Source organism: Aulonocara stuartgranti (genome assembly GCF_965226115.1).
Source record: "Aulonocara stuartgranti genome assembly, chromosome: 3".
NCBI lineage: Eukaryota > Metazoa > Chordata > Actinopteri > Cichliformes > Cichlidae > Aulonocara > Aulonocara stuartgranti.
The window spans coordinates 72,215,005-72,230,743 of record NC_138941.1 but is presented as its reverse complement, the minus strand read 5'-3'; the positions used below and the strand labels follow the sequence as shown (position 1 = coordinate 72,230,743).

General features: G+C 37.9%; 1 long non-coding RNA gene across 1 annotated transcript; it reads left to right on the top strand.

The window, feature by feature from the left end:
- The first annotated feature begins 13,930 nt into the window (after nucleotides 1-13,930).
- On the top strand, nucleotides 13,931-14,565 carry LOC309693298. The gene is made up of 3 exons (XR_014272616.1): nucleotides 13,931-14,031; nucleotides 14,117-14,205; nucleotides 14,289-14,565. It is a non-coding gene; the product is annotated as an uncharacterized lncRNA (long non-coding RNA).
- Nucleotides 14,566-15,739: the final 1,174 nt, after the last annotated feature.

Genomic DNA, 15,739 nt, shown 5'->3' with positions numbered 1-15,739 from the left:
TGAATATTATATAATTATATTCAACAACAGTAAAAGGTTCAATCCCAATGTCCCTACTCAGATATGGAAGCTCAAAGGTGTCTCAGAGTGAAACTGAAGGATTACATATGGTTAAAATGATTCTAATTCAGTGAGTATACACGTTTCATATCGGTATAGTCTATAACTATATTATTTTCTGTAGCCCACATAATTTCAGTTACATAAAACATGTGAATTTCCTTTTGTATACTGTATAGCCTGAATAATAAATACATATGTACCTTAATGAGTATAAAATCCTGACAACATGGGGCAGTTCATTTACAAACACAAGTCTAACTTAAGTTTCACACTGGTCTGCTTGCATTTATGCAAAATGTCAGAAATCTGCACTGTCATAACAAAAATTAAAGGGTTACTTTGAGGTCCAAAATATAATTGACCATTTCTGACCACCTTTGATTTTACCTTTATTTTTTGATGTTTTGCCTTGTTTTGTATCATTCTTTTCAGTACAATCTCACACTTATTTTTTCATTGACATACTGTATTAACACAATGAAACCATATAAAAAACACAAAATTCAAGGAGTAGTACATTTTTTTACTGTAAAAACCAAAGACATATTTAGAAAAAAATTACAAGTTGAAATGCAAATATAAATTGTAAATTTTGAAAACTTGTGCACAAATTTTGTAAACAACAAAGTTCGGAGTAAAAATACAATGATGCCAGAAAAGAGTATTGCACTTAGTGTTATTGCACTTAGTGTTATAACACTTAGTGTTATTGTGTGGATGTGTGTGTTTGATCAGTTGGAGACTTTGTTGTGGAGTCTGACAGCAGTGGGGAGGAAAGACCTGTGAAATCTCTCCGTCCCACACCGTGGGTGCTGCAGTCTCCCACTGAAGGAGCTGCTCAGTGCTGTCACAGTCTGCTGCATGGGGTGGGAGATGTTGTTCAACAGGGATGACAGCTTAGCCACCATTCTCCTGTCACTCATGACCTCCACTGGGTCCAGAGGGCATCCTAGAACAGAGCTGGCCTTTCAGATCAGCCTGTTCAGTCTCTGCCTGTCCCCGGCTGAGATGCTGCCGCCCCAGCAGACCACACTGTAAAAGATAGCTGAGGCCACCACAGAGTCATAGAAGGAGTGGGCCCTCCACTCCAAACGACCTGAGTCTCCACAGCAGGTACAGCCTGCTCTGCCCTTTCCTGTAGAGGGTGTCTGAATTATGAGTCCAGTCCAGTTTGTTGTTCAGATGAACACCAAGGTACCTGTAGCTGTCCACAGTCTCAATGTCCATACCTTGGATGTTCAGTGGTTGCAGTGGAGGATGTTTGTGCCTGCGGAAGTCTACCACCAGCTACTTGGTTTTACTGGTGTTAATCTGGAGGTAGTTCAGCTGGCACCAGTCCACAAAGTCTTGGGTCAGTCCTCTGTACTCTTTGTCATCCCCATTCCCCACATTCACATACTGGTGATGGCAAGCTACATTGTAGCCACAGCCACCCTGGGGCGCACTGACAGAGGCGAGGCTGCCAATACAGTGTTTTGTTTTTTGTTTTTTTATCATAATTCTGGATTTAGTGGCCTGTCATTAAAATCTAAAAACTGGTGTATACTTTGAAGGTTGAATTTTCAACACAAGCTGAAATAGAGACTCAGTGTGGCTGCAGCTTAATGCTATGTCAGCTTAAATCAGTCATGTGATTTGGAAGTGCGGTGTGTCTGTGGACCCAAGAGAGTTAATAACACTCACCTTCATTCCATTTCCAGAATGCAGCAACCAACCACACAAAGTAGAGTTCATTGTACTCTAACTAGCGTTACATCCTTTTAATCCTTTTTTTATGGAGTGAACCACCACTCACAACCACTAGCACTTTATATAGCCTCTGTGGAAATTATCCACACCCTCACTTATCTTAACTGCACTACTGTATAGCTCTGTGTAAATAATCATTCTGTACATACGATAATCTTTAATCCTACAACTGTTTACAACTTGCATAGTTCCCATTTCTGTATAGCTGTATATCTCAGATTCCTGTAAAGTTATTTATTTCATATTCTGTATAGTTTTTCATATTTATATCCTGTTCATAGCCTGTACATAGCTTGTACTCACTACAGCCTGTACATACTTAGTTATAGAATATTCACAACATACTTCATACCGTGTACATTATAACATAATAGACCCATTTCTGTAATATACTTACATATCTATATTATTGCTAATATATATTCTAATATATCTATATCACTAAAGCACTTCTGGATGGATGCAAACTGCATTTCGTTGCCCTGTACCTGTGCATGTGCAACGACAATAAAGTTGAATTCTATTCTATTCTATTCTATTCTATTCTATTCTATTCTATTCTAATGTAACTCTGAGGTTTAAAGTAATAGTAGTTAAAATTGAGTGTTAAAAAGGTGTGTTTCTATATCTTCTTGAGGTTTTACGATGGAGCCATTATCTCTTGACCTCTTAACTCTGAACTTCTACAGTGCCTATGACAGTAATAGAGTAAATTCACAGACTCCAGCCCCAGCATCACATGTTCTGACCAAGGCTGAAGAGAAGACATTTCTGAACATTTTGCTTACTGAAATGTATTGTTTGCAGCCAAATCCTGTATCGTTAAAAAAAAGAAAGAAAAGAAAGCTTGCATAAAAATATTCAGTAATTTTCTTGCTAACTCAAATATACCTAAAACAATGTTTAGATCATGAAACGTAAGCATAAAGTCATCACTGCTTCACTGCTTGAAGCCTGAAACCTACCCCCCACAAAAACCGAGCAAACAGCAGTAGCAGATGTGCTGACTGGGACCTACAGGTTAAAATTTAGATCCCTTGAGAGTTTTGTGCACACAGTTTAAATAAACATGAAAAAGACTGAGGTTTTAAATTAATTTTGGCATTAACTATTAATAACTGCACAATTTAATTTTATTGAATCTCCACACAGGATATATTTGCGAAAGTGGAATATGGGGGAAAGCAAAAGTAAGTCAAAGTTCCACAAAGTGATGAATGGAGGACATGCATATTGTACTGAAGGAAAGAGTGATGAGCATGCTGATATTTGCATTGACCAGCTCACCTATATCAGACTCTTTGAGAAACAATATTCTAATAAAAGCAACAGCATTTTTCCATATTGTTACATGTTCTAGAAAATGTTTTGAAATTGTGGTACACAGTTCAAAATAAAGGTTTTTCAGAAAAACATTGCATCTTTTTAATTAATATTTATTTATTAAAGTTCTTAAAGTTCAGAACAGTAAAATTTACACCGTTTAGAAATAATTAAAAGATAACTCTTGCGTAGTTAAAATAAAATACTCTATGAGAGTTAATATATAAACTCTTAACATCTAGTTAGCATTAATAGGATGTTAAATTATATGTTTCATATGAAACCGGAGGACTTGGACTTACATCTTATGCCATCAGCTTGCAGGTCATGGTTTCCTTCCACATATAGCTTTGCAAAAACTGCATAAAAAGCGCTTGCAGCAACAAAAACATAATATTCTAGAAACACGCTTTGCCGATCCGATCAGCTGTTTGTAACACTTCCTACGTTGAAATAGACGTCAGCGCAAACTATCGCATGCCCGCCATTACCTGCCCGGAACCGGAAGTGACGTCATTTTGCGGAAATGTAGTTTTTTTTTTTATTTCAGGGTCTCATAAGCCTATACTGGTGGTTTTTAAAAGTTATCTTTGACTTTATGACTTTCTGTAACATTTCTGGGATACTTAGAACTCGAATTGCACTGCTGGAAATAGTTTTTCCTGCAGTATATAAAAATTGGTGTATTTCAAAAATAAAACTCGGAAGACACTCAAAATAAATTTCCTGTGGTAGGAAACTATTTTGTGCAACTTTTTTGTATTTACAGTTTTGAGGGATAAGCCTCTTAAATTTCTCTAACTAGAAATATATGTTAAAAAAAACAAAAACGATTTTCAAATTTTTTGTAGTTTATTGCACTTTTGTGCAATTTATGTTGTTACTATGCACTTAATGCATATATATTGTTAAAATTTGGGTTATAATGGTTGTATTGATGTATAGCAACTTGAAATGCTCCCAAAAATGGCTCCACAGCATCTAAAAATATAATATCTGGCGGACTTGGTTCTATGGTAGGTCTTAAAGGGTTAAACAAATAGACATATTTTTTTTTACCCATAAAAATAGATGTTCAAAATAACACAAGGTTTGCCCAGTATCAGACAGAATTGTGAACTCCACTCTGTAGAGTGGACAGTCATAATGAAGCAGTTCATTTTATTTTGCAAATTCAAGCTGTTCTTCATATTTTTGGCCACCAGATGTCACCAGAGATAACTGTGTTGAAAAGCTTTGGGTAATGAACTGTTTTTCTACTCAAGCCTCAGAAAGCTTCATTTGGCCATCACTATCAATATATCACTTGCTTTATTCAGAATTCTACCTGAACCTCATTAGTCTCCACCATTAAGAAATAGGTTAGACCAAACAACACAATCTAAACAAAGAAATGGGAATAAAGGTCATTCATCCAATTGACAAACTTAATAATATGGGTAAATGGTTTGAAAAGTAAAACACTGCATACAGTACAACTCAAAAGCTTACTTTAAAGAAAATAAACAATACTACACAAAAGGAAAAACCCTTCATTTGGTTGTATCCAGGGATGCAATCGAAGATATCATATCCTTATATAAAGAGGAAGTGCTTGGTCGGCCCCTCGCACACATCTGTTTTGGATTTAGGCCTAGAAGAAAGGGACAAACAAAGGAGTGTGTAGCCAAAGCAATAAACAAACATAATGTACCAGAAATTTACCTGTCAACAGAAGAAAATTCAAATCACCTGATGGTTGAGTAGTATTTGTTTTAAAAGCGTATGCATGGATGTAAAATGTAATATGATGCTACTACAAACAAACTGAGGATGGTATCTAGAGCAAAGTTACACCAGCAATGTCTAAACTAAAGCATTATAACAACTGTAAAATAACATGAAATAAATTAGAAATATTTTTAAAGGACAAATGGTGAATAAGTTCAAGCCTACCACTTTTTCACAGTTTTATGTAGTGTGATAGTTTGTTTTTACTGCCTTGGAGCAACTGTGACCTCTTCGTTTTCTCTGGGATTAATAAAGTATCTTAATACAACCCTGATGTACTCAAACTGCTTGGTTATAGATTTTAGGTACTTACATTTAACAAAAAGGCCTTAATCTTCAGTATACAGTTAGGATCAGCAAAGTTTTGGGCTGTTATCACATTGTTTGATGTGGTGAAAGTGCAGCCCCTAGTTTAGGCTTAAATGTTTCAGACCTTGCCAATAAAATTTTTGTGAGTAAACCTGGAGAAGCGTCAGCTCAAGATATTATTGTTGTCATTGCTGTGGATATTTAACTGATACACTGACTTGGTGAGTAAATGTTTACTCTTATTCAAACTGATTTTGTGGCTTCTCTTAGTTTAGCACCAGGCTTATAATCTTGCTAGCTAGTTAGTGTTAGCCTAGCGGTGCTGCTGCCGCTGGGCTCATGTTACTTAAAAATTAACACCACAGCCTTAAAAACCTTACATAAAAATATGTCTGTGAAATTTTCTGTTGATTGTTTGAAATAAAAAAGTGAGATAGGAGCCCAGACAAAATTCTTCGGGAGGTGCAGCCGTTAGGGGTGGGGTGTATTTTCAATCCATAGCCATAACTAAGTAGCTATATATATCGTGTTTAACCTGAGTAGCAAAAGACCGCAGGGGGTTTGAAAACAATACGCCACGAGTTAGTTGTGCTCGCGGACTCTATCAAGCCTTGACCTCCCGCTCAGCTGTCCCGCTGGTGGATAACTCTCCGAAAACGTGGAAGCACTTTTGCAAATATGTGATATTTTGATGAATTAAGTAGATATTTGAGCATTGCACAGCTACATTCTCATCTGAAAATATCTTCAAAGGTTATTTTGTGACCCAGAAAGGGTAGTCTGGGGAAAAGGAGGATCGCATTTGTCGGCCGCGGTTGTCAGAGCCTCTGCGTACTTGTAAGCGCGGCAATGGCGGAGGAGCGCAGCTAAAAACCCTTTAAATATTACTTTTTCTGGGTCACAAAATAAACTTTTAAGATATTTTCAGGCGAAAATGTAGCTGTGTAAAGTTCAAACATTTGTTCGATTTATCAAGACATTTGATATATACTTATAAGACATAAGATATTTGCAAAAATGCTCCAACGTTTTCGGAGAAGTCAATTTTTTTCATGCTTTGTGTCAGGTTTTGAACATCTGTGGCATCTATCAATGTCAAATCTAGCCTTTCTTTAACAACATAAGCAAACTGCTTTTATATTTAACCAACTTTTCTGTTTTATTACATTTTAAATAATAATAATAACAATAGTATTTATTTTGTTAAAAAATGTGTTTAAAAACAAGTTTTGTTGTGAAAGCTATAATCCAGATTTGTAATTAGTAATATAGCTTGTCCTTCAAAAGAATTAAGTTAAATTCCACAGTTGAATCATAAGAAACATGGTGTTACATATAATCCCTGCCATATGTTAGATCTGATCATTTTGCTTATTAGAAACTTTATATATTGGAAGTTAACTTTTAACAAGCATGTAATGATTATATTTAAATTAGGTGGTCTTTTTTCAAACACATATCTCTTCAGGCCTAAACTGACCGTGCCGATACCACACATTCAGACACAGTAGTAGATGGTGTTTTTAATACTGTATGTGTTAGTCTAATTTGGTTGTATGGGGTCTACATTGACCTTCTGTGTTGTAAGTTATAGTGATTGCACAGCCATTAAGGATCAAATCAGCTTCTAAAAAAACGTTCTGTGTTTTCTCCTCTGCTTGCTTCTTACTGTCTTTGAGGCTCGGGACCAGCACTTCTGCTGTTGTAAGTATTTTGGTTTTCCAATATATTAGTCACTGTCAGTGACATTTATATTAATCAGGCTGAACTTTAATCATATGGAGAACTTCAAGGCATGTTGAGGATGTCATTTAACCATTTATATCAGTGTTGGATCAAGGACACGTCTAAAACCTGCAGGACACCAGCCCTCGAGGCCTGGAGTTGGACACCCCTGACCTATGTTGTCTGTTCCTAGAACTTGTACAAGCTTAGTTTAATAGGAAACAAATGGAAATAACTTTATTTTCCTAATGATTTGCATTATGATGAGACAGAGTCACCTTTTGGTCACCTTCACGTTTCTTTAAGCCCTGAGGCCTATCATTTTCATTTCAGGGAAACATTGGTAGGGTTACATGATCATTGTTGGTCAGTTGATTGTTGGTGAATGTATCTATTACATTGTACATTCCTGTAGAAAGAACAGAAGCAACATTAAAAAGATAAAATAAAATCCACTGTCCTCGGGCCCAGAAAGGTGTCTCATCCTGTTGTCAGAAAGTAAACTTGTATTTGTGTTTCAAATAGGGACACCCAAATTCTGCAGAAAGCTCACTCCCTTCAGGTGTCCTTATTTGACAGTAAAATATGTGTGAAGAACAAAGGGAAAAACTCTTTGAACATCAGCTTTAATCAGCAGATGAAAAGATATGTTGTCAGGTAAGTCATTATTAATTTATTACTCTGATTTAAACATTTTGAAATAGACACGTTTTGGGTGTCCAATTGTGTCAAGACTAAAGATCTCTAAATTATAGATTTTAAATATTCAAACAGTATTGCATATAATTAATTTAGACATGTGCACCAAACTATGTACTAAGAAACCTATTATAAGGACAACTTGTTTTACTGGAGATAATGAATGTTAAAATTGGTGATAATAATTATGGTACAATAATAATCATGGTGACTATATCTGTTATACAGATGCCAAGAATGGAAGAAACCTGTTTACTGCTCATCCTGCTGCTCTCAGGTCTGTGATTTTAATATTTTAAACATTTGAAATATAGTCCATGATCATAATGAGATAAACTGATGTCATTCGGGTAATCAGATTACATGATAATTTTTTTAATGAGATATTTATTAACACATTTAACACAAGGACAGAGAAAATCTGCATTTTCTGTTACCACAATACCTGCATTCATTTTAAATGTAAGTTCTTTATTTTTTCACATTTAGGTTTTTGATTTATTGAAAATTTGGAAGTTTATTTTTGTAATAATAAATCTAACGAACTTCATGTTTTGGCTGCTTCATTGGGGATCAATATGTATCTGCTTCTAGTTGTTTTTCTCCTCGTTCTAAAAATTACTGATATTAACCACATCCTGATGTATTGCTGGTGCTGGTCCTAAGCCCAGATTAAAGAGGAGAGTTTTATCACGATGTTGTATCAAGATGCCCAAATAGACTGGTTCTTACAGTGGTATAAAATATTGTTTGCGTTCCCTCCGATTTTCTATTTTTATGTTTATCACACTTAAGTGTTTCACGTCATCAAACTAATTTAAATTTTAGACAAAGATAGCACAAGTAAACACAAAATGCAGTTTCTAAAAGGAAGATCTTTATTATTAAGGGGGAAAAAATCCTGTGTGAAAAAATAATGGAACATGAACAACAAAGTAATTAAGATCTCTCAGGGCTGTAACTTTTTGCCACAGTGGTGCATCTAACTTCTTTTCTTAGGTGAACCAGCACAAAAGTTAAGTGCACCCAAATTTTTCAACCGCATTGCTTTACACCGCAGTTTTATGTGTTCACTTTTTTGCAGGGGAAAATTGTTGTCCATACAGACAATATTAATTTGTAAATGATTAACTAACAATCTTGTCAACACAAAGATCTTTATTTGGAGCACAGTTCTACAAGAAAGAGAAGTTACTTAAAAAGTGCTTGTGCTTTAATAATAATAATAATAGTAATAATGGACTGCATTTGTATAGCACTTTTCGAGAACCTCAAAAGCAGTACACAACAAACAGTTCTACTATTCAGTCACTCTCACATTCACACACTGGTGGAGGCAGCTACAGTTGTAGCCACAGCTGCCCTGGGGCAGACTGACAGAAGCGAGGCTGCCATATCGCGCCATCGGCTCCTCTGGCCAACACCAGAGTGCTTTGGCATGTAGACAATGTTAAACTTAAACTTAATCATCACATCAGCCTCCTCTGACGACCGGTTTGCTGCTGCCTGCCGCGGAAAAGCAGTGTGGAGAGAGGACATTTGGGCAGTGCATTTATTGCTGCATATAATGTTTTCTGGCTTTACTGTGCTTTTTCAAAGTTCAGAGGTTGATGGCTCCATGTCAGAGCACTGGCTATGAATTTCAGACAGATCAGGCCTTAACAGAAAAAGTTATGAAAAGTTCTTTTCATCTTTTCTTATTACCCACAGCTACATCCACTTCAGTTGGGGTTAGGCTACTCACTAGGGCTGGGTATCATCACTCATTTCTATAATCCATTCGATTCTGATTCAATTTTGCCTCAGACAGCCAAAAATATTATAATTCTGATCATTTATCAGTACTGACACTTGTGAGACTTGATCAGAGGTGTGAGCATCACAGCAGTTTCCTTTGTGTCAAAGTAACTGAGGATAAAACAGAAAAACATGAAGGAGATTTTCCTGGCCTGGCTTTTCATAGCAGATAACCTTAAAAATATACTGCAGTAGATCAAAAACGGAAGAAAACCATGTATAAAAAAAGAAGAAAGACAGTGGCCGACAGCGCTGTAAACAACGGTAGACTGCTGGGTAATAAGCAAGTGAATAATTCAAAAAACAGAGATTTGAGATGGGAAACTGTTCTTAAAGTACACAGAGAGGGAGAGCTGTGTATGAAGTGTGATTTTCTCATGGTGGAAGCAAAACAGCAAAAGGGAATTAATGACGATGTTTATCAAATGTGAAGCGTAGTTTGGATCTTCTTTTGCCTCTTGTTCAGTGAATTTTGGTTGGAGAGAGACAAAACCTGCAGCATCAGAATCTAGCGCAAAAAGGATGTAAACACAAAGCGCGGTCCCGCCCCTGACCATCTCTGATTGGTTTAGTCCAGAGCTTCCCAAAGTGTGGTCCCGCCCCCTAGGGGGGCGCAGAGCCATTGCAAGGGGGGGGGGGGGGGGGGCACAGTATAAAAAGGAAAGAAAAAAAAACATTTGGACACTGCTAGCATAATTGACAGATTTTTGACGGGCACCCACACAAATGCAAAGCAGGATATGAAGCATCCCTGAATATGAATACGAATACTTTTCTTGTAAAACAAAGAAAAAAGTTTAAGTTCGGGAACCACTGGTTTAGACCATGATATGGGCATAATGTGTCTGTTGTTGACCACACGGAGACTTGCAGAATTGCGGAGACTTTTTTTGTTTTCTTTTTACTCAAACAGCTGCTGGTCGCACCGGTACCACCTAGTATTTTTTTTTTTTTGAGGCACCACTGAAAAATTAAGTCGCACTTTAGAGCCCTGTCTTTCAGTCTGGAAAAGGACAAAAGACTAAAGCTGTAGGCCTCCAGCAAACCAAAGTGAGAGCCATTACACACAAATGGTGAAAACACAGAACAGTGATGAATCTTCCCAGGAGTGGCCGGTCGGCCAGAATTATCCCAAGAGCACAGCAACGACTCATCCAAGAGATCCAGTATGTATTCTGAAGGAACGCACTATGTAGCACTATGGAACGCCAGGACTGACATAATGAATTAATTAATACACCATTAAATAATTAATTAAATGTGGCAATGACTAATTAGAATGATAAATAATTAATTAAATAAATATTTATTACGCATTTAATTAATTAATTAATTATTGACATATTTAATTATTATTTAATTGTGTATTAATTTAATTAATTCTGGCAGACCTGAGCTCTCATCATAAATTTATTTTATCTGTCAGCCTCTCCCATCGAACTCAGGAGGTGGGGTTACCGCTGATCTAAACCAATGAAACCATTGCCTTGGCCTGATGGCCTTTTCTTTTGGAAGGTATTTTTGTTTAATAATCAGCGTGACCTGTGTTTAAACTTTATTAAAAGGTGTTTCCGTGAGTTAGTAACTGTTTGCTTTAACTGTGCAAAGGTTGTTCGACACTATGAAACACATACGGACTTCATGATGTTCGGCTAATATTTTTATCCATCCATCCATTCGCTTCCGCTTATCCTTTTCAGGGTCACGGGGGGCGCTGGAGCCTATCCCAGCTGTCATAGGGCGAGAGGCGGGGTACACCCTGGACAGGTCGCCAGTCTGTCGCAGGGCCAACACACAGGGACAGACAGCGATTCACACTCACATTCACACCTAGTGGCAATTTGGATTATCCAATTAACCTATCCCCACAAGTTGCATGTCTTTGGACGGTGGGAGGAAGCCGGAGAGAACCCACGCAAACATGGGGAGAACATGCAAACTCCACACAGAAAGACCCTGGCCTGATGGTGGAATTGAACTCAGGACCTTCTTGCTGTGCGGCAACAGTGCTAACCACCGTGCCACCGTGCTGCCATATTAATCATGAGGGTAAAGGGTCCTGTACACCACGGAGAGAGGTCAGCATATCCATGATATCTTCAGCTCTATGAGTTTCCCAACTCGGTCACATGAAAGTGTTGGCAGCATCAAACTAATCTAACGGTCATCTACGAATTCACATTATTTTAATGAAAATCTTCTCTATTACTGTCAACAATTCCTGTAACATAATACATAATAATAAAATCAATAACATAATACACTGTAACAGAGATGAATGCATCAGTTTGTCACAGGTCAAAGTGGAATGAAATTGATTGGTTGAACAGGTTTTCGTGATCTGTGTTATCTGCATTTTCGTCAGTGTAAGAGACTCAGCAGCAGATTAGAATCAAGTATAATAACTTTTCTTTTTTTTAAAATAATTTACCAAATGAATACACATTGCTCCTGTGACAATACCAGGCACTGTTTGCGCAGAGCTCTTGCAAAAAAAGAAAGAAAGTGAAAACGTGGCATTTCCAGTTGATTTATGACAGAAACGATCAAACCTGCTCAAAACTTTGAGTTTGTATTCCCTCAGCTGCAGACTCGCTGCTATTTAAATGTTTGAGAGCGAAGATTAGATACAAAACACACGTCAAACACAGACTACGTAGCCTACACATTTGATATGAGGTCAGCACGTATAGTGGCTGCGTCCTGTTTTAAGATCATATATGTAAAATTGTTGTCTGACCTGTGTCGATACAGCCGCTAAGAGTCCGTGGTTACCATGGTTACTGCAAAAGCAGCTGTGAATTAAACAGCTGACACTGCGGAAATAACATGTTTAGTTTTAAAGACGCCTTCCTGCCTTTAGTCTCATTCATGAGCAGTATTAGTTTTCTTCTCGTTTTTTATGTCACAGAAACACAGAGACACAAGACCAGTCGGAAAGAGATGATCGTTCGGTGAAATAAGAATCTGTGTATGCAACATGTGGAACACGGAGAGTGGAATATGTAAACAAACTGGTTAACGTATAAAAAAACAAACAAACAAACAAACAAACAAAAACTGTTAGGATTGAACACCGGGGCTGTGAGCTTGGTGCACTCTGTCAGCTGACTGTTAGCGGAGATAGTGACATCTCTGAAAACATCTGAGCAATTTTTCAAACATGTTCTATGTTGACAACCTGACCAGACATTATGTGAAGATTAAGCCACTACATTCGCGGCTAAAACACTATTAAAACTTTATGCCGCCGCCATTGCTACCTGTGATTTGAAATGCATTCTGGGATACCTGGCTGCCCCAAGTCCACACAAGCAATCAATTATCTAGGATCAACTTACTTTTCACGGCAACCAATCAGATGTTAGAGAAGCTGCAGTGGCATATGTCAGTATAACAGGTTGGTAAGAGACATGTAGAACCCATAAAAAGTAGTTTAATTAAAACATAATTGTTTGATTAAATTAAAACCACGGGTAAACCATATGAACTCAAGTGAACCTACAACTCACATGAACGAGCTGTTATCGGGACAGGTGCACACACACGCACATGAACCCACACGGTGGGTGAGGGGGTAAGGTTGAAAGAAACGTTTCTGGCTAGGTAGCACAGCTCAATACCTGGGGTTCCTCCTCCACCTCTAGTTATTCTCCATATAGTTTGACTATTTAAATGGTTGTAATTTTTATTTTTTTTAATTTGTCCTTTTCAGTGATTCTCCCAAGAACCCAGTTTACACAATTGAAAACCTTTGTTTCATTTCTCTCAAGAGGACTTTCCACTCTTCCTCCCCACTCCAGAGAATACCACTTTGTGAGCCAGCTGATGACCTGGACTGAAGCTCAGAGTTACTGCAGAGAACACTTCACTGACTTGGTCACCATCTACAACAGCGACATCAACCAACTGCTTTTCTCAATTTCACCAAGGATCAGTACTGGGGCTTGGATAGGACTCTATAATGACAGTTACAGCTGGAAGTGGTCCATGGAGGGAAAACTTTTATATGTTGGCAGTACACATGAATTTCTGATCTGGGCTAACGGACAACCAGACTGTGTAAATGCAAAGGAATACTGTGTGGCTCTTCAGGGACAAACACAGATGGATGATAGACCCTGTGGAGATTCTTACCCTTTCCTGTGTTACAATGGTAGGAAAAAAGATTTGTTGGCCTAGTTATCACTACAATTGTGTGAGATTTATGATGTGTTTTTCAAAATTCATCATTTTTTGAATCTTTCACAGCCAAAAATACAAGTTACATCTTAGTGATGGAGAGCCGCTCCTGGTCAGCGGCTCAGTCGTACTGCAGGACATACCACACAGACCTGACCAGTATAAGAAGCAAAGAGGAGAAATCCAACATCACGCTCACTTTGAATGGATCAGGGGTTCAGTATGTGTGGATTGGCCTCTACAGGGATCCCTGGGCCCCCTGGTCTGACAACACAACCTCCCCATTCACTAACTGGGGGTCTTCTGAGCCTAACAATGGAAATTCAATTGAGTACTGTGGAGATTTGAATTTACTGACAGGGGAATGGTATGATTGCTACTGTGATGTCAGACTCTCTTTTTTCTGTTTCACAGGTGAGGTCCAGAATGCAAACACTGTAAGATCCTGTCATCATGTAAAACACTAATGTTTGTGTTGTTATATGTGGTTCATTTTTAGCAGTGACAAAGCAAACAGTGGTGAAAATGAAGCTTCAGTCAGAGGCAGACATGCACAGCACAGAGATCCAGCAGCAGGTTTCACAGCAGGTCAGCAGTTCAGTCACAAACACAAACTTGACACAAGTTCAAACTATGCTTCATGTTTTTCATCATCTGCACATTTTGTCCAGCTGTCAGGCCTCATGCTGTCAGAAGGACTGACAGACTTCAGGATTCGTTGGAGGAAAGTCCAGAGTTACCGTGACGACCAGTCAAAGAAGCAGGATGTGGACGGTGGCTGCAAAACTGAAGTCTGACTGGACTGAACCACTTCATGTGTGAAGTTAATAACATGCTGTGCTGAGCTGTCTCATCCTTTAAATCTTTCAATATTTCAGAGTGTAAAGTTCCACCAACAGCTCATTTGTTCAGCTGCAGTTGTAGTTTGGTAGAAATTCTTGAATCAGAGGTCCACTCACTAATTTTCCTGATAGGCTCTAGTCTCTTGTTTTGTTTTGCAGTGTCTCTTTTTGACCACTTTGACACTATCTTTCTGCTTCTGCTTTCACTGTTTGATAACTATAAAAATATCAGCCATAAATGGGACCATGAGAGCCTCAAACTTTACCTGATTTCAAATTTGATCAGGATACCGGCTGTAATGCATGCTGGATGTCCTCGTATCTCTAATTATCTCTATTGACCTTATTTTCCACCCTAATTTACGAATAAATTCTTTACAAATCCTACCATGTGAATTCATGGATTTTTTTTTCACATTCTGTCTCTCACAGTTGAAGTGTACCTCTGGTGCAAATTACTGACCTCTGTCATCATTTTAGGTGGGGGAACTTGCACAATCGGTGGCTGACTAAATACTTTTTTGCCCCACTGTAACTGAAGAAAAAAATGGCATTTACTTCCAGGTACATTCTGGTGCTGATACTTCAGGTTTTTGTCCTTTATACCTCTTCCTTGAAGGGCATGAGTCGTAATACACGGTCCAGCTGTGTGTAAATTGTGCTTCATTTGTATAGTTTACACACTCAGCCAGCGGTGGAACTGTTGCTGCAGCTGTTGGTGCTGATGTCAGAAGGAAGAGGATCTATCTATTTAACATTCATGGTGTGAGTAAGACTAAAAACACACCCTCACATAATAAAAGTATTTCTGCTGCTTGTCATACTTTTGTTAGTATATTGCCAGGGAAGCGTGACTGAAAAGTAATGAGTAAATAAGTGCTAGCAGGATATTGTATGGAATGAGAGGAACTAAATGTAAGGCAGAATTCAGTTAAAAAAAAAAGCGAGCTATTTATTTCAGGCTGGGGAAAGTCATTAACAACAAAGTCCAAAAAGGTGAGCAAAGAGAAGACCAATAAAGCATGAGGGAAAAGAGAAACACTTGGAATAAACCAAGAATACTTCTAAGAAACTTAAGCCAAATGCATCATTTGCACAGTGCCAGCTACACTTCCTCATTTTAACCCTCAGCTCCAGGTTCTCTATATATAAAAGAAGTTCAGACGTTGTGGAGCTTTAACCTCAGCTGACGAAAACTAAGAATGCACTTTAAACTGTCGAAGAAAAGGCAACAGTTCAATCAGACTAAATTAGAACTTGTGATTTTTGATTACGTTGAA